This window comes from Schistocerca piceifrons, chromosome X, assembly GCF_021461385.2.
Source record: "Schistocerca piceifrons isolate TAMUIC-IGC-003096 chromosome X, iqSchPice1.1, whole genome shotgun sequence".
NCBI classification, from domain to species: Eukaryota; Metazoa; Arthropoda; class Insecta; order Orthoptera; family Acrididae; genus Schistocerca; species Schistocerca piceifrons.
In genome coordinates, this window is record NC_060149.1 from 493,868,306 (window position 1) to 493,888,433 (window position 20,128).

A 20,128-nucleotide genomic window follows, 5' to 3' on the forward strand; every position below is an offset into this window, starting at 1 on the left:
TTAAGGCGTCATGCACGGATGGCGCGGCCCCTCCCGCCACAGCTTCGAGTCCTCCCTCAGGTGTGTGTGTGTGTGTGTGTGTGTGTGTGTTCTTAGCATAAGTCAGTTAAAGTTAGTTTAAGCAGTGTGTAGGTGTAGGGCTTACATGAGCAATTTGAGTCGTCGCAGTTGGGGTGCGATCGCCAGTTTGTCTATTAAAGCTTTCTTGTGTGAATGTATGTGGGCTCCAGAGTAAGCAGTCAGAATCTTATACGATCTGCAACGGGTGAGTTGTGTCCTGCAGACGTGCGTCATGACCATATGCCGTGACTGCAGCGTGTGAAAGTAGCCCAGAAGCCCTTACAGAGTAGTTACATTCTATGAAAATATAAAAATTAATAACTGGTCTAGAGATAGCCTGAGGAAATTCATATTGGGTACATAAACTCCTGTTGTGTAAATGAATAATCTGTCAAAATCTGAAGTCAATAACTGTCATAATTTGGAACTTAAAAAAAAAGGATAGAAAAGTCAGTAAAAAACGTAATTATCCGACACTTAGAAAACTAAATGACTATTTGAAAAGATACGATAACACCTTCAATGTTTAGACTCAAATTTGGAATGTTCTTGTTTTAGAAACCCTTTCGTAATTTTGCTGTAGTAATAACTTTAAGAATTTCAAGTAGATACACTCCTGGAGATGGAAAAAAGAACACATTGACACCGGTGTGTCAGACCCACCATACTTGCTCCGGACACTGCGAGAGGGCTGTACAAGCAATGATCACACGCACGGCACAGCGGACACACCAGGAACCGCGGTGTTGGCCGTCGAATGGCGCTAGCTGCGCAGCATTTGTGCACCGCCGCCGTCAGTGTCAGCCAGTTTGCCGTGGCATACGGAGCTCCATCGCAGTCTTTAACACTGCTAGCATGCCGCGACAGCGTGGACGTGAACCGTATGTGCAGTTGACGGACTTTGAGCGAGGGCGTATAGTGGGTATGCGGGAGGCCGGGTGCACGTACCGCCGAATTGCTCAACACGTGGGGCGTGAGGTCTCCACAGTACATCGATGTTGTCGCCAGTGGTCGGCGGAAGGTGCACGTGCCCGTCGACCTGGGACCGGACCGCAGCGACGCACGGATGCACGCCAAGACCGTAGGATCCTACGCAGTGCCGTAGGGGACCGCACCGCCACTTCCCAGCAAATTAGGGACACTGTTACTCCTGGGGTATCGGCGAGGACCATTCGCAACCGTCTCCATGAAGCTGGGCTACGGTCCCGCACACCGTTAGGCCGTCTTCCGCTCACGCCCCAACATCGTGCAGCCCGCCTCCAGTGGTGTCGCGACAGGCGTGAATGGAGGGACGAATGGAGACGTGTCGTCTTCAGCGATGAGAGTCGCTTCTGCCTTGGTGCCAATGATGGTCGTATGCGTGTTTGGCGCCGTGCAGGTGAGCGCCACAATCAGGACTGCATACGACCGAGGCACACAGGGCCAACACCCGGCATCATGGTGTGGGGAGCGATCTCCTACAATGGCCGTACACCACGGGTGATCGTCGAGGGGACACTGAATAGTGCACGGTACATCCAAACCGTCATCGAACCCATCGTTCTACCATTCCTAGACCGGCAAGGGAACTTGCTGTTCCAACAGGACAATGCACGTCCGCATGTATCCCTTGCCACCCAACGTGCTCTAGAAGGTGTAAGTCAACTACCCTGGCCAGCAAGATCTCCGGATCTGTACCCCATTGAGCATGTTTGGGACTGGATGAAGCGTCGTCTCACGCGGTCTGCACGTCCAGCACGAACGCTGGTCCAACTGAGGCGCCAGGTGGAAATGGCATGGCAAGCCGTTCCACAGGACTACATCCAGCATCTCTGCGATCGTCTCCATGGGAGAATAGCAGCCTGTATTGCTGCGAAAGGTGGATATACACTGTACTAGTGCCGACATTGTGGATGCTCTGTAGCCTGTGTCTATGTGCCTGTGGTTCTGTCAGTGTGATCATGTGATGTATCTGACCCCAGGAATGTGTCAATAAAGTTTCCCCTTCCTGGGACAATGAATTCACGGTGTTCTTATTTCAATTTCCAGGAGTGTATTTATGTTTTGTGTTAGGGTCAGTGTGAATGAGAGTACTTGTGTGAGTGTATGTGGGATATTCACCAATATTAAATTTTCAATTTGTCATTCTCTATAGGAACTTGCAAGTGTTCCAGCTTTGTATCGTGGGAATGAATCCACCATTGGTTCCGCTACTAGTGGATGACGGATGTTCAAGCATGTTTGAATATGTAAGAGAGAGCCAGAACGTTCGCGACTATATAGTTAAATTCCAGACGTAAAGTACAGCTTAAAGTTTATTTCATTTTATTCGTTTAACAAGAGAGTTTTGAGTTGCTTGTGTTAATGACGTCAATGAGCTGAGAGCACTGGTTGGTTCTTGCTAGATTTTGGCGCCAGCCGCGACCTGAAAGTCAGTTCTGATTGGCCGTAATTCTGTACAGCCAATAAGAAGTGAGACGGTTTGCCACCTAACGCATGAGATAGAGGGACTTGTCGAGGCAAAGAGAAGAAGGAAGTAGTGGACTAGCTTTCGAAGGAGCCGGTCATGCTGAGTGTGTCCGAACGCATTATGTGTAAAATGAAGTGATATTGTGACTTCTGCGTTTCGGTACAGTGATGAAGGTAGCTGGTGTTTACCATTAACTATTTGTGAAATTTTAGGAGTCTAGATATTTTGTTCCGGAGAAAATCGAGTGTGCAAACTTTGAACTAATACGTGGCGGTACAAAATATTTTTTTTTATTTTACTGAGTATTTATGAAGAGCAAAAACTTTATTTAAAGACAACCACTGAATGCCGAGTGCAAAAGTAGATAGCAGTTTATTGACTGTGTTACTCTCGGAAAAGATTTCGGAATTGGATAGGAAAAGTTCTGGCTGAGTGTGACAAAGACTGTGAACAGGAACATTAATTATTTGAACACATGCGGGCTGATGATCTTGCTTAATAGTAATAAAAAAATCATAATACAAGTTTAAAAGGACCTTTGAACTTAGAAATTTGAACAGCAACCCATTTCCGATTTATTCTTCAGAGTTCACAAGACTATTTTCAGCTTTTTGTACTTATAGTGGCCTCCGACGTGTAGTTATGAAATCTCAGTTTGTTCAACACTGCTTTTCTGATATCTCTTAAGTAGCTGCGGTCAGGAGTTACGTGTGCAGATCTGCAGCAGTATCGAGGTAGGTGGACAATTTATGTTGCAGAACCACCGTCGATGAGCGAAAGGGCGCGTTACTTCGCAAGTTTGGTCACTTACGAATTCACACACATTTGAACATGTAAGCAATCACCTTTGCTAAAGGTCTAGTGTACATAAACGCGTGCCAAAGCAGCTGAAAGTGAATTTATGCACTTAGATCACATCTACCTGGATTTTTAAGGTATTCAAAGTAATGCTTAATGAAAGGTGGAAGGAGTATATAGAGGGTCTATACAAGGGTGATGTACTTGAGGACAATATTTTGGAAATGGAACAGGATGTAGATGAAGATGAAATGGGAGATATGATACTGCGTGAAGAGTTCAACAGAGCACTGAAAGACCTGAGTCGAAACGAAGCCCCGGGAGTAGACAACATTCCATTAGAACTACTGACAGCCTTGGGACAGCCAGTCCCGACAAAACTCTACCATCTGGTGAGCAAGATGTATGAGACAAGCGAAATACCATCAGACTTCAAGAAGAATATAATAATTCCAATCCCAAAGAAAGCAGTTGTTGACAGAAGTGAAAATTACCGAACTATCAGTTCAATAATTCACGACTGCAAAATACTAACACGAATTCTTGACAGACGAATGGAAAAACTAGTGGAAGCCGACCTCAGGGAAGATCAGTTTGGAGTCCGTAGAAATATCGGAACACGAGAGGCAATACTGACCCTACGACTTATCTTAGAAGCTAGATTAAGGAAAGGCAACCTACGTTTCTAGCATTTGTAGACTTAGAGAAAGCTTTTGACAATGTTGACTGGAATACTCTCTTTCAAATTCTGAAGGTGTCAGGGGTAAAATACAGGGAGCGAAAAGCTATTTACAATTTTTACGGAAACCAGACGGCAATTATAAGAGTCGAGGGGTATGAAAGGGAAGCAGTGGTTGGGAAGGAGTGTTACAGGGTTGTAGCCTCTCAACGATGTTATTCAATCTGTATATTGAGCAAGCAGTGAAGAAAACAAAAGAAAAATTCGGAGTAGGTACTAAAATCCATGGAGAAGAAATAAAAACTTTGAGGTTCGCCGATGACATTGTAATTCTGTCATGGACAGCAAAGGACTTGGAAGAGCAGTTGAACGGAATGGATAGTGTCTTGAAAGGAGGACATAAGATGAACATCAAGATAAGCAAAACGAGGATCATGGAATGTAGTCGAATTAAGTCGGGTGATGCTGAGGGAATTAGATTAGGATATGAGACACTTAAAGTAGTAAAGAAGTTTTGCTATTTGTGGAGCAGAATAACTGATGATGGTGGAAGTAGAGAGGATATAAAATGTAGACTGGCAATGGCAACGAAAGCATTTCTGAAGAGGAGAAATTTGTTAACATCGAGTATAGATTTAAGTGTCAGGGAGTATTTTCTTGGAGTATTTGTATGGAGTGTAGCCATGTATGCAAGTAAAACATGGACGATAAATGTTTTGGACAAGAACAGAATAGAATCTTTCGAGATGTGGTGCTACAGAAGAATGCTGAAGACTAGATGGGTAGATCACATAACTAATGAAGACGTGTTGAATAGGATTGGGGAGAAGAGAAGTTTGTGGCACAACTTGACTAGAAGAAGGGATCGGTTGGTACGACATGTTCTGAGGCATCAAGGGATCACCAGTTTAGTATTAGAGGGCAGTGTGGAGGGTAAAAATCGTAGAGGGAGACCAAGAGACGAATACACTAAGCAGATTCAGAAGGATGTAGGTTGCCGTAGGTACTGGGAGATGAAGAAGCTTGCACAGGATAGAGTAGCATGGAGAGCTGCATCAAACCAGTCTCAGGACTGAAGACTACAACAACAACAACAACAACAACGTATAGTATTTGGTAGGCCAGACCCTACACCAGATATCTTTTAAGTGAAACCGGTTTCTAAAAAAGAAAAGGTTCAAAAATGGTTCAAATTGCTCTGAGCACTATGGGACTTAACATCTATGGTCATCAGTCCCCTAGAACTTAGAACTTAGAACTACTTAAACCTAACTAACCTAAGGACATCACACAACACCCAGCCATCACGAGGCAGAGAAAATCCCTGACCCCGCCGGGAATCGAACCCGGGAACCCGGGCGTGGGAAGCGAGAACGCTACCGCACGACCACGAGATGTGGGCAAAGAAAAGGTCATGCAATATGTTGTTAACGATGCTTTTAAGGAGTTGTTTGAACTCAGTACAGATCTAGAATATAGAGGTGATGGTAATAGAATATACACTGACAGAAAAAAATTGCAACACCATAAATAATTAAGGTAGAGAACTGAAACTAAGAGAATAGATTTTTCTAAGTAACATATTCAAGTGATTAAGATTGTAAGATCACAGATTAATGTACACGCGAGATAAGCCATCGTAAATGTGAAATACTGGGACATTACACAGCCGGTGCAGCCACCAGAATGTTGAATGGAAGTATGTAAACAGGCATCGATTGCATTGTCAGTTTTTGGGACGAGATTCCATGCCTGTTGGACATGGTTGGTAAACATAGAGATGGTTAATGCTGATTGTTGATGACGCTGGAGTGGACGTATAATAATGTTCCGGATGTGCTCGACCGGAGACAGGTCTTGTGATCGAGCGTGCCAATGCAACATGGTCGACACTCTGGAGAGCATGTTGGACTACAACAGTAGTATGTGAGCGTACGTTATCCTGTAGGATAAATTTTCAGGAAGGCTTGACGTGCAAATTTGCAACCAGGGTGTTTGAAACAACCACGAGAGTGCTCCTAGTGTCGTGCGAAATCAAACCCCAAATCAAAACTCCAGGAGCAGGTACAGTGTGTCTAACACGAGGACAAGTTGGTTGCAGGCCCTCAACTGGCCTCCTCCTAACCACCACACGGCCATCACTAACACTACGGCGGAACCAGCTTTCATCAGAAAACACAACAGACTTTCGCACTACCCTGCTGTCAGTGGAGTGCAAGATTACGGGGCATCTAACTCGGAGCTGATCTTGAAGTTACTGAGTTGGAACAGTGCACTGTCACTGTGGTCCCAAGTGTTGTTCAAGTTACTGCAACAGACGCAATGGGAAGCGCCAACGCCACACGCCTACCACGATGATCATCATTCTCGATAGCACTATGTGGCCGTCCGGAGCTTGGTCTTCTTGCACTAGCATTCAGGCAAAGTGGCTATGTTCCTGTCAAGTCTTTCTGCAGTGTTGCAGAAGTAACATCCAGTTTTATGTAGTCGTATTATACGACCTCGTTCAGTTTCAGTGAGGTGTTGATATAGCTGTGTTTGTCATGTTAAAGGCACTCTTGACTAACAATATCACTACGTCCAATCTCAACACCATTTAAAGCAAACCTCATTTGTAGAAACACACCTATCAACTTTCGTGTATTTCACAGTACTCCTCCTTGGCGTTGCGATATTCTTTTCCATCAATGTAAATAATGCATGATGAAAATAGCGCGTTACGTCACACAATCGTATGATGTTGATGTATATGTAGATATACTAAAGTGCGTAGTGATCTCAAGACATATTGTGATGAACATTTGACCCTAACGAGTGTTTAGAAGGACCATTGGTTTCACATAATTTATAATTTAAGTTGTAGTTTGCTTTCGGGTTATCAATTAAGTAATGTGCAGATGATGATTACAGACTCACTGTATGTGAAGGAATAATTTGTTTATTTAACGAGAAATACGAACGTAAAATCTTAGACAGTATATATGGTCCCTATCCAGGTGGAGGCTGTCAGATTTAACGTTCAAGGCACCATGTAACATTGCGTACATGGAGTTCCCCATAATGAGCAGTGACGTAGCTGGAAAGATTATTTATTTTTATTGAAGAGCTGTTGGTGAAGTTGCATACGCTCATATTTACATTATTTACTTATCTGAGGTGGAATAGGCTTATTTATTGATTTACCCATTTACTGTTCAAAGAAAAGAATGCTTTTAAGAGTATTGTAATATGTGTGTAACTGAATTAATGTTATTAGTATTTCACTGTTTCCACTGCAAAAACAGCAGCTTATGCTGTCCGTAAACTGATCGCTGACCTAGTGAAACAGATGGAATATTTAAGTTTATAGCCGTGTGACGGCATAACATTGAATTTAAACATAAATCTCAGAGGTACTTTACTGGAGCTGCTTATAAAATTTTTCTCTAAAGAATCACCACAAAGAATAATGAATTATTCAAGTCAAACATAAGAAAGGGCAGAATACATTGCATTTATTAAGTACGTTATTATTTTTAAGAGTTTTAAGCATTAAATTTTAAATCGGGTTAGAATTAGTTATTAAGCAGTAATTGGGATTATGCATGAAAGAATTGAGCCATGGTGATAGAACAAACACAAAGTGGATAATTTATTTCTGTTATCGACTTGTAATAAGTTATAGCAAATTTTTTATGGAGCAGATCCGTGGCTATAGGTCCACTGTCAATAGTGAGGAATAACGGATCTTTATTAATATTAAAAAGAAAACAAGAAATGTGCATATACATTAAGTCAGTCAAAGAAAACTGCGCTTAATAATCATTCACTGGGTACCCCATTATTGGAAGTTTTTATATATTGATATAAAATGTGTCTGAAGTAAGATGAAGATGAGGGATGACGACTGTGCATGCGTTGTATGATGTACAATGTTTGGAAGGCGGATAGGGACGATGGCAATATTAGCGAACTATAAAATAAAATGTTGGGAAGGTGTCGCAAGAAGTGGTGTCTCAGTTCTCCATTCAGTAACTACCAGTAACCTACGGAAGAACATTCTGTGAAAAGGGCGGACATTAAACAAGCCAACATGTCCGGCATACAGTCTAACTTCGCTAGATTCTGCAGCTACTCTTACAAAATTAGTGGCGTTTACGAATCTATGACATACGTAGAGACTAAAAGGTAATGTAGGGAACAGTAAACGCTCGAATCATATTTCTTGAAACTTACCCACAGTAGCCGAACTCGTGCCAAGCTCGCGTCGACCCAGTGATGGATGAAACAATTTCGGTGCGATAGAGCCAGCACGTAGGCTGATTATGTTTAAAACTTGGCCGACAGTCTGTGAAATGGGTGGGGCAATGATTAATGATTGCAGAGTGCGTGCTGCGGCCTGGTACGTGCTCTAGCGCCGTATCGCACGAATCAGTGTGAACCGGACCGTAGTCTGCGCGCCAAAGTGCTGCACCCTCACAATTAGCAGCGAGCTGTTGCATCTGAATTGTATTCACATCCGCGTACCGCCAACTGTCACTCCCGCACACCATTAATCACTGAAAATTCAGACCAGTAAAAGGTTGCAGTCGATTTCATCCACTAAAATTTCGTTTGTGAACCTTGCAGCCGTCATCCAAGTGAGTCAAAGACTTCACTCCAGGTTTTTCGGGACACCGGCCTCTTATTGTATAAACAAGTGTGAAAGTTCTTGTACCTCAGATAAGGTAATACATAACACAATCGTAGCTGCTGATCTAGATAAATAGACAGAATAATAATAGAGATAGAAATACATACTAACACAGTAACGCAGAAACTCAAAAGTAGCGGAAACGTTGGGCATAAATGCATGTATCGATGACTCCATTCGGAGATCTGCAATCCTGACAACCCCATTAAGTATTATCAATAATAACTACTACAATAACTGCATCTGGAGTGTATTTCGTAATAATCTGTAAACAACAAGCGCATATTGTTGCCTAAGAATCACTTAATATGTGTAACTAATTTAGGAAATCAACCCTAAAAATAAAGTCAAATTATTTATAAAATCTGGAATGTCAAAAGTAAAACAAAATGCTCTATGCAATCCCCAGATTTTTTCATCCGAACATTGACGGTGACTTCTCTATCATTTCCCATCTTTCTTTATCTTTCTTATAAATTTCTAACAGTTTTACTGTTTACTCTGCCTCCTTTACCTAATTTGCAGTTTCTCTTTTCTTTAATTATCTATGTCACTCATTATTATTACTGTGATAATTCTCTGCCCAAAACAATATTTGGTTGTAATAAAACGCTTAAATTTATTAACTTTTCTTTTTTTGTTAGGTGTGACTGGTGTAGAAAGATGTTTTTTCTAGGCATACAATAAACACCTGTCAAATTCCTTGTAACTATAAGGAATAAACAAGAAACTGTTTAACTGTGGGTAAATTGCACAAAATTAAAAAATCATAAGACTGTACTAAAAGAAATGTTACAAAGTGATGTACATGTATTTACTACTGAATATCAAGATTCTAAATTTCCGACTGAAATGATATAAGAGGCTCATTATGTGATGTCAAAACGTGGCTTAATATTTCTTCGTTACTAGATACCTTTGTATGAAACATGCCTGCAAATGTTTAGCTGTCGACATGAACCGGAAGGTATCCAAGATATAGTAATATGTGATATTTCTGTTATGGTTTAAGTATTTCAATTCCCGTGATGTTCCCTCCTTATATTCTCTTCTCAAATCTGCATTTGCTCATTTGCCTATTCGGGCACTACGGAGAAATGGTTGTAAAAACAGCTGCTAAAAGCGGTTCTGTATGTAGTGAAAAAAGGGTATCATGAATAGTTGAAAAAGAGATTTACTGTACGTCTTATAAGCTAAAATTTTAACAGTATATTCTTTCGGTGTTAAAGATTTAAGGACAGGTTTCGATATATCAGATGAAACCATTCCCTTGTTAATTGTGCTGTCCAACACGATCCGTAAGTAGGTAGGTTAGTCGCATTTTGGGCCAGTATCGTCTACATAAGTGGGATGCTTCTCATCGCCATAAGTGGTGATTTGAGAGAGGTGCAGTATCCAGATAGTATACTCCATCTTATTTTTCATACTCATATACTTGAAATGGAGACTGTTTTGACCACATGCGACAATACAACAGAGACAATTCTTGGTTTGATATGCTTATGTTTGTGTGTCTGTATGTGTGTGTTAATGTTTTAATTTCATTGTTAATATGTTTGTTTGACGTATAATCGCACTTCTAATTTCTTGTGTATATTGCTAATTAACAAACCTTGGAGACATCAAATTCATCTACAAAAAATTTGAATAACGGAAATATCACTTGTGCAATTCTTTGTAATAGACGTGAAGTACTTATTTCAGGAAATAAGTTAAATCCTGTATCAACTGTTACAGTTCTTCTCTTTAACTTCTCCACTTTACATCCAAAAGCAGTTCAAATAATCTATAACACAGTGTAAAAACGTTTTGTGGCAGAAGAATTAAAAATAATTTATGTAGTTTTAAAGTATGGCTTTGTTCCCACGGATATCGAATGCATATTGCTACAGTCGACCTTTTTGTCATCGCACTATATTGTTATTAAAACGGCTAAGACTTTATAAAGGGCATATATTTTTTTGGTGAGACTGGTACGTCCCGTAAAAACATCTAAATGCTGGTTATGTATTACAGTGGTTTTTAAGTAATATAGATGCATATATGGCAGTTTCACTCATGTTAGTGATATTTTTGCTCTTTCTAGAAGTAAAGAAGTCTTTGTAAGCAGTTTCTTTCTTTCTTCTTACATTTTTCAGAATTGTAAATTTCACTTCGTTTTCTGGAAAATGGCAAATATCCACCTTGCTCCCGTATTTCCTTTGAATTCATAATATGGGCTTCACCCTTACGGAACAGTGTTACTTTGTAACCTGTTGTTACTCTATGAGCAGTTAGCTGCTTAGGGCGTTCTGAACCCTGAGCTCTAGACTTTGTGTTCTTCAGTCCTGCTGAAGCCTTTAACTACTTTTGACTGATGGTAAAATACAACGTATGAGTAAGTACAGAGTCATTTAACGTTGAGAACAAAAAAACCCAAACGTTGAGTAGAACGGATTTTAAATGGAACAACACTATAACAAGTGCTCCTAAGGGAATCCGGCCAATGTTACTCACCTTTCTATGAAGAACTTTTTTCAGCATACCTTTGTGCTGACGTTGCCTTAGCTAAAGTGAGCCATCCAAACTTTCGTAAAATCTTACGTAATTATACTGGAAAATCACGTACTGATTTTTCCACATTATGAAAGACTTACGTCAGCAAAATCTACGAAAAAACAGTGCAACAAATCAGGCAACGAGTTGAAAATAAAAAAAATGGTTGCCAATTGATGAAACCATAGACTCTGCGGTTCAGTCACATTAATGTGACTACCGCCTATGCTCGACGTCAACATGCAATAATCACTCACAGACGGCAGGTAGTAGTATCAGGTGTAGTGCATCAGCATGTCGGGGGACACGGAAAACAGTGCAGTCTTTATTGTGGTGTGAAGACGGAGCGATTTATCTGACATCCAAAAAGAAATGATTATTGGTTTCGAGCCAAGCGTGGAAGCGTATCTGAGATGGCTAAGTTTGTAAACTGTTCGCATGCTGCCGTGGTTAAAGTATACCTTCCATTGGCAAATAGCGTTATCTAATAGAAGCGATGAGGCAACTGCTGTGTGCCACGGATCGTACATGACAGGGGTGAACGACGGTTGAGGAGATGTGAACGGGCCAACAGGCGTGCTACGTTTCAGCAATTTACCACCCTGATAAACCAAGGGGCTACCAACTGTGACTACCCAACGACCATTCAGCGAACTTTGGTCAGTATGGATCTCTGTAGCAGGTTCATGCATCCATGATGATTGCTCTTCATCGGCTAAATGGCCGGAACCTGTGCACTAATACCGACACTGGGGGTCTACTGAGTAGCAACAGGTGGCCTTTTTAGAAGAAACACATTTTATGCTCCGTCTGGCAGATGACCATTGGATTGTACGGTGTGAAACGTCTGTAACCAAACGCCCTACAATAGTCGTGGGAAGGTTCCAGGTTGGAGGAGGGAGCGCTGTGGCCAAGCATGTCCACCCCTACACGCAGTTTACCTTTACTCGGCATGATGGTATTTGCCGGCAGGACAATGCTACGGTCACACAGCTCGTAGCGTAAGTCCGTGGTTCGAAGAACACCAGGATGGTTTTACCGTACTACCTTAGCAAACAAACTCTTCGGATGGCCTTTAAATGCAATGGATCCTCAAACGAGAAGACTAGTGCAGCTAACCACAGTCCTGGAGTCGGTATGACTTCACATCCCTGTCGGTACCTCCGAGAACCGCACTGAGTGTCTTCCTGCACGTCTCGCAGTGCTGTTCGCTTCTATTATATTCCTTCTCCCATGGCTGTTTTGAAACAATCACAAAAGCCACAAACGAAACAGCCACAACAACTTATTGCGCAAGCTGAATAACTTTGTTGTGGATACTTGAATTTTTTTATCAAAGTTTCATCAGTCGAGCTCGGAATGGAGTAGGTAAAACTGAACTGATGTCCCACTTGTTATGTCAAGATGGTGTACCATCAATGCAACAAACTTCGGGACCAGGGCAGACAGAAATGTCAGCACCAGTGTACTACTCAACGTGACACTGTGCAGTAACGTTTCGTAACTCCGCGTCCGGGCACCACTACAGAGTCAAACATCGACAGAATAGCTATGGCCACTGAAATTACCGCAGCGAGGCAAAGAGCGCTGACAGGTCCCATAAACGGGGACAAATACGATCATGTATTCGGAGCCACTGCTTGATAGGCAGGGGCTCAGGTCTTATAAATAACACATCTTTCGGAGCACGAGACACATTCTGTCGTGCTGCCATTTTGTCCATATAGAAATACCAGAGAGAATGACAATCTAAGTGTCAGTGAAACCACGACGAGCTCTTCGATGATGGTAGCCCTGCTTGCTGACTTCTACAAAGTTTCAACCAAGCCTGATGCATCACACAGCTGTGGTCTGCCGACGCAGCGTGCTGGGTCATTACGGATGAGAAGACTGGTGGGTAGCCAGCTCTCTTCCCCGACTGGGTCGTCACGGATGATCTACAAGCTGCCATATTCGCACTGACCAGTCGGAGCACGTCCTCGCAGCTTCGTGGCCGAGTTATGAACACCTGCAGCAGTTCTAGTCGATTCATGGTGGATGACAAGAGCCTCTATGCACAACAACTGGCATCCTGGACCACCATCGTCACATTCCACCTGAGTGCAGGAAGGAATGATCATCGTGAGCGCTGAGATGGGAGCCGAATGGGGTCATTGTAGCAATTCCAAGGGTTCTCCTCCTTCACCCGCTGCCTAAGCCCATTTTCCACGTGGCTGAGGCACTGACCTGTGGCAGCAACGTCACGACGCGCTCATGAGTCATCAGCATTCCTTCACGGCATATTCGCCTCGCCCCCAGCTGCCGCTGGAGACCAGTCTAAACTGTTTTTGACAATAAATATATTTATAGGTAACGCTGTCTCACTAACGCCTATGGGCGTGCACTGGACCACTCACCTTCACACTTTGCACATCTTCCTGATAACCACATGATCTCAGGGGGAGATCACAACATTGACGTCAAGAAGTGGCTCGGACACGTAACGCTGGTTCCAGAGTGGCTGTCACCTCAGGGCTTTGGTGACTGTGAGGTTACATGTTCAGTGCCATATAACAGTATCAGTAAAATGTATTGTGGTAAGTCAACTCTGTTTCTTCACTGAAGGTTATTTAGGATTGTGTTGTGTTCCTGTGGGCTATGTCAGTTCGCAGGGATATCAGTAACACCCTGAAGGTGTCATTTCTAAAACCGTAGGATGCTGCTTTCACGGAGCAGGTGTAAAAAACCTATCAGGCTTAAATTCACACAGTACCAAGAAAAGGAAGAGCTACGTACATAGGTAGAGGAGTTATAGAGCGTGGTTGAGTAATTACGATCGGAATCTGATCATGCCAAGACAGCAGTATATGTATGCTCCCCTGCTTCTTTCGATCCTGCAGCAGCTGCGCTCATAACACCTTTTTCTGTTAAATCAGCGGAAGACGTAGCTGCGCTTACTGATAATGTTTAGATTACAACCACAGGGAGTGGTTTCTCAGACATAACTACTCTCCAGGTAACTAATTTACGGTTTACAGGTGAAGCAAAGACATATGTGTCGTACCATGAAGTCCTGGGTAAAGTAGAAACAATTCGGAATCTTGCTGCTGGATTAAGTCCACGCTGTCAGAAACAGAACAGAACAAGATTTTTTCAAGATAAATTGAGTACCATGACGCTGAAACATAAGGAGTCAGTAGAGAACACTTCGGATAGGATTCGAAGAGTCAATGCACAGACATACCAGTTGACAGAAAATACAAAATCAGACAGAGTCTTGCCCCAACATGCAGGAAATAGGGATTTTTATGTTTTCTTCCGTCGTATTCCTGCAGAGACGTCACGAAGGGTGACAATGGAAAATACATGGGATTTAGCTGCGGCTCTTAGTGCCGTGACATCGCTAGAGAAAATCGACATTTCAAGTAAAGCATTCACAGACCCTGTGTTTTTTCTACAGAAGAGATATACTATAAATACCACCGTAAAGTGAAAGTACGAAAGCAGTGCCAGCAACCTGAATGCTGTAAGTGTGGTCGAGTGGGACACCAAACACGGAAATCAGGAAATTGTGGGAAATGGAAGAAACGGCAACAGGAGCAGCCGTTAAACCTGAACGGGACTGCTTCGCCCTTTGAAAACTATTTTCAGTGACATGTATAATTGCAGAAATAGATGCACTAACGGAAAACTGTAGGTCAGGCCATGTAAAAGGCAAGGAAATAAATGTGTGGTGGACACAGGTGCGCACATGTCACTTTTCACTTTGTACCTCATCAGTAGCAGGAGACAGTGTTCCCCAAGTTATAGATTATAGGTGCTAACAAGGTAGAGTTTTGGGATATGACATTGCTCAAGATCAGTATTGGAACTAGTGACTTCCAGGAGTAAATGGAGGTATTATCATTCCGTAAGTGAAGGGTATGGAGCAGTTTTCGGGCTAGATTTTCTCGACAAATATCACACCAAAATCGATCTTTCACACTGTAAGGCAGACCTCAGTGGGAGATTGTTTTCATTTGGTTGGTCCTTGGGAGGGGGGGGGGGGAGCTGCAAGTGAAACAATGTCAATGTTTCACGGTCATGATGGTGTTGCTGGCTGAACAGCATACACACACATCAGTGATTGGTTCCCATGATAAAATACCAGCAGGTGCAAGGAAGGTAGCGCGGATTTCTGTTGATCCCGACTTGCCATGGGAAGCATATGTGGTAAAGGCACTAAATGAAAAGACGATTTGGATGGACTGCATTGCTTTATGTACGGAATTGTAGTGCACGAGAATGGTATTAATGATGCACTCATGGTTCCTTTGAGTCTGAGTAACTTTGGCAAGGATGTGGTTAGCCTGTCAAAGGGTCTAATGGTAGCCATATTAGAAGTATTAGATAAGGGAGATGTTGACAGGTCAGAGAATGACGGGTGTCACAAGCAAACCATTGATGTAGCCCTGATACGAAGTAAAAGGAGTTACTTGCAAGGCTATTATCAGAAGGCAATTGAAGCCTTATCACTACAGTTCATAGATTTGTTTAACATGGATGGTCCTGTACAAGCAACATCGTTTACACAGCACTGTACACATAAAAATACTGTTCCAGTCTACAGGAAGCTGTACCGATTAGCAAGACATCCACAACTTACAATGGAAGAGTTTATAGATTAGTAGCTAGCAGATGGTATTACAGAATGCAGTGATAGCCCATGAAGCATGAATATTGTCATCATGCCAAAAAAGTCAACAGATGGTGGCAGGAAGTAACGTTCCGCTGTGGTTATCACTGTTGAATTGCAAGAAAAGGGGCAGATGCATATTTGGTCCACAATATTGTGGAAACGTCAGACAATCTAGGGCAGTGCACTATTTTACAACAGTGGGAAGCAGGTACCACCAGCTGGAAGAGAGACTTTACTTTCACCGTCCCATTTGGGATATTATCAGTATAAACTAATGCCGTTTGGGCTGAAAACGCGCCAGTCACGTTACACAAGTTGTTGGATGGGGTTCTGCTGGGTTGAAACCAGAAACCTGCATGTTGTATTTGGACATTATTGTCGTATTTTTGAGGGATATGCCAGAGCATGTAGAGGACTTAGAAAATGTTTTCAGCGAGTTACGATCTATCATAGACAAGTGACATTTTCTGCAGAGACAGGTAAATTATTTTGGGCATGTGATTAGCTGGAAAGGCATTTGAAACGATCATCATGTACCAAAAATAATACAGAACTTAACTGTGCCACAAATGACAAGACAACTGCGGTCATTTCAGGGTTTATGTGATTATTATTGCCCATTTGTGAAGGATTTATCATAGGTCATGGAACATTTTAATCATCTGTTCAAGAGGGATGCGAAATATGCCTGGGTGGCTGAATGTCAAACAGCATTGGAGCCATTGACGGCAGCATAAGTTTATAATCCAGTATAAGTTCTTCTTGAATTCGAGAAGGAAAACATACCCCCCTTGATGTTAACAGTGGGACAGTTGGTTGAGTTTTAAGATAGAACATTAATGGGCAGGAAGAAAAAGTTGCGTGTTCATCAACACAGCTGAATAACGCAGATCTAAACTCTTCTACCATCGAAAAGGAGATTTTAACAGTAATATACGAGGTAGTCCACTTTCGTTGCTATTTATATGGATGAATATTTAAGTTCATCAGAGACCATGAATTACTAAAATAGTTGTTAGGGCTAAAATATCCATACAGTTGATTAAAAAGATGGGCACTCAAACTCAGTTAGGTCAATCACGAGGTAGTCCACAAACTGGGTAAAAAAACGCAAATGTGAATACCCTACTTAGGAAAATTGCAGTTTAAGAGGCACTGGGAAAGAGTTTAACAGAATATCAGAGAACAACGATGATCACCAAGGACTGTCTGGTAGTGAGGATATAACCACAGTTCGTGATGCATGAAGGCGTGCTCTGCAGAATGATGAAACGCACACTGTTCATTGTGGTTCCAACAATGTACATCAATGATGTGCTACATCAAGCACATGCTCATTAATTATCAGGCCATGGAGGACGCTGAAAGGCAGACAGTCATGTAGCAGAAATCTTTTATTGACCAACAGTGAAAGAGGATGTTGAACAATATGTAAAGGGCTGCATGCTTTGTACACAAACAATAGATTTTATTTGTCAGAAAATTCCTTTAAAAAGCTACCAGAGGCATTTAAATGTTTTAAAATTATTGGTATAGATATTTTTGGACCTTTTAACACGACACATGCTGGGACTAAGTATATAGTAACGATCATAGATCATTTTTTGAGGTTCTTGATAGCGGTTGCGATTCCAGGTCAGCAGTCAAATACAGTTGTGCAGGCTTTGGTGAATAATTGGACACTGAAATCTGAAGTCTCTGATACGACAGCTATGGACTAGGGCACAAATTTTTCGTTAAGTGTAATCAAACAGTTATAACGCTACGTATCTGGAAATTACAATCGACACCGTTTCATCCTCAGACTAATGACATGACAAAACAAATACATAAGATAGTTTCTAAACTGTTGAATTATTATATTGGCAGCAGTCACACAGGCTAAGAAACATATTTGCAGTACAGAAACATGCGTATAACTCTAAAGTGTATACCGGTACAGGTCTTTTGCCTTTTCAGGTGATGTACAGTAGGGGATTAAAATCCACCTTACATTTCTTGATTCCTAAGTTAGTATCATACAGTGAATCGGTTAAGAAATTTACTAAAAGAATATGAGCGAGCCTGTACTAAAGCATTGGAACAACGGGAACAGTTCTCACAGCATGAGAAGTCACCGAAAATATTGTGGGTCAGGGAGCACTGGTCACCAACCTGTATACACCAAAAGGGAAAATGAAGAAACTTTTACATAAGGGTCCATATCAGGACATCGAGAAGACTTCGCCAATATATGTCAAAATAAAGTTTCCAGTTAAAACACGTATCGTTCATGTGAGTCTACTTACATCTTTTAAGGGAACTGGTAGAAGCATTGCCACGAGTTCTGACGATGGGCTGCAGATATGCGGGAACAATTAGGAATGCTAGCCGGCCGGAGTGGCCGAGCGGTTCTAGGCGCTACAGTTCTGGAACCGCGCGACTGCTACGGTCGCAGGTTCGAATCCTGCCTCGGGCATGGATGTGTGTGATGTCCTTAGGTTATTTAGGTTTAAGCAGTTCTAAGTTCTAGGGGACTGATGACCTCAGAAGTTAAGTCCCATAGTGCTCAGAGTCATTTAAACCATTTTTTAGGAATGCTAGGAAGCCTGTAGACAGGCAGGATAAGCATATCATAACCTTTGCATAACAGTCAAGGAGTAAGTAGTAGTATTCAAGTCTAGTTCTGTTATATCTATGAGTTTCTGTTCAGAGTCGTATTATGGGTTATTAAACTTCTCTAACAATCGTGTATTATTACTTACGTTGGTATATGCACGATTTTAAAGGATAGAGGGGATTGCGAAAGTTCTTTTCCTTAGGTGGTGGTTCTCAGTTATCCGATTAAATGGACAGGAAATAGGAAAATGGATTCAAGTAACGGTGAGAGAGGTGCTAATCATTACGGAGCATGGAGAACCTCACGCTTTATTTCACTGAGCGAGCTACAAGAGTGTGTAAGGGAGAAGATCACTATTTGTACAGCCAGGAAATCGCTGAGTGAAGTACAGACATGAGAGATTCAGATGTTTTAGGGAGAACGGGAGCAACACGGTGCCAGAAAGAAGTATTAGCACCACGACTGCATTTCAAAAAGATAGAAATCGACCGGCTGTACTCAGTTTTTGTAGCAGAAACTGCAATTGTGAACAGTTTCACGGAAAGGAAACCTCGGGGCATGGTAAAATTCAAAGTTTTCTAATGGTGTTACTTTGGTCAACGGTACGACGTGTGAGATTGCCGGGACAGTCTTTCGCCTCCCAGCCACACTCACTGCTGTGCCGCCTCTCTCATTCTGCATTTTAGCGACTTATGTTAGGAGATAGATTAAGGAAAGGCAAAGCTACGTTTCTAGCATTTGTAGACTTAAAGAAAGCTTTTTACAATGTTCACTGGAACACCCTTTTTCAAATTCTGTGGGTGGCAGGGGTCAAATATAGGGAGTGAAAGGCTTTTTACAATTTGTACAGAAACCAGATGAGAGTTATAAGAGTCGAGGTGCATGAAAGGGAAGCAGTGGTTGGGAAGGGAGTGAGACAGGGTTGTAGCCTATCCCCAGTGTTATACAATCTGTATATTGAGCAAACAGTAAAGGAAACAAAAGAAAAAAAAATGATTAGGTATTAAAATCCATGGAGAAGGAACAATAATTTGAGGTTTGCCGACGACATGTAATTCTGTCAGAGACGGCAAAGGACGTGGAAGAGCAGCTGAACGGAATGGACAGTGTCTTGAGAGGATGATATAAGATGAACGTCAACAAAAGCAAAACGAGGATAATGGAATGTAGTCGAATTAAATCAGGTGATGCTGAGGGAATTAGATTAGGAAATAAGACACTTAAAGTGGTAGATGAGTTTTGCTATTTGGATAGCAAAATAATTAAAGATGGTTGAAGTTGAGAGGATATAAAATGTAGACTAGCAATGCCAAGGAAAGCGTTTCGGAAGAAGAGAAATTTGTTAACAACTAGTGTAGATTTAAGTGTCAGGGAGTATTTTCTTGGAGTATTTCTATGGAGTGTAGCCATGTACGGAAGTGAAACATGGATGATAAATTGTTTGGACAAGAAGAGAATAGAAGCTTTCGAAATGTGGTGGTAGAGAAGAATGCTGAAGATCAGATGGGTAGATTACGTAACTAATGAGGAAGTACTGAACAGAATTGTGGAGAAGAGGAATCTGTGGCACAACTAGACTAGAAGAAGGGATCAATTGGTAGGACACGTTCTGAGCCATCATGGGATCACCAATTTACTATTGGAGGGCAACGTGGAGGGTAAAAATCGTAGAGGAAGAC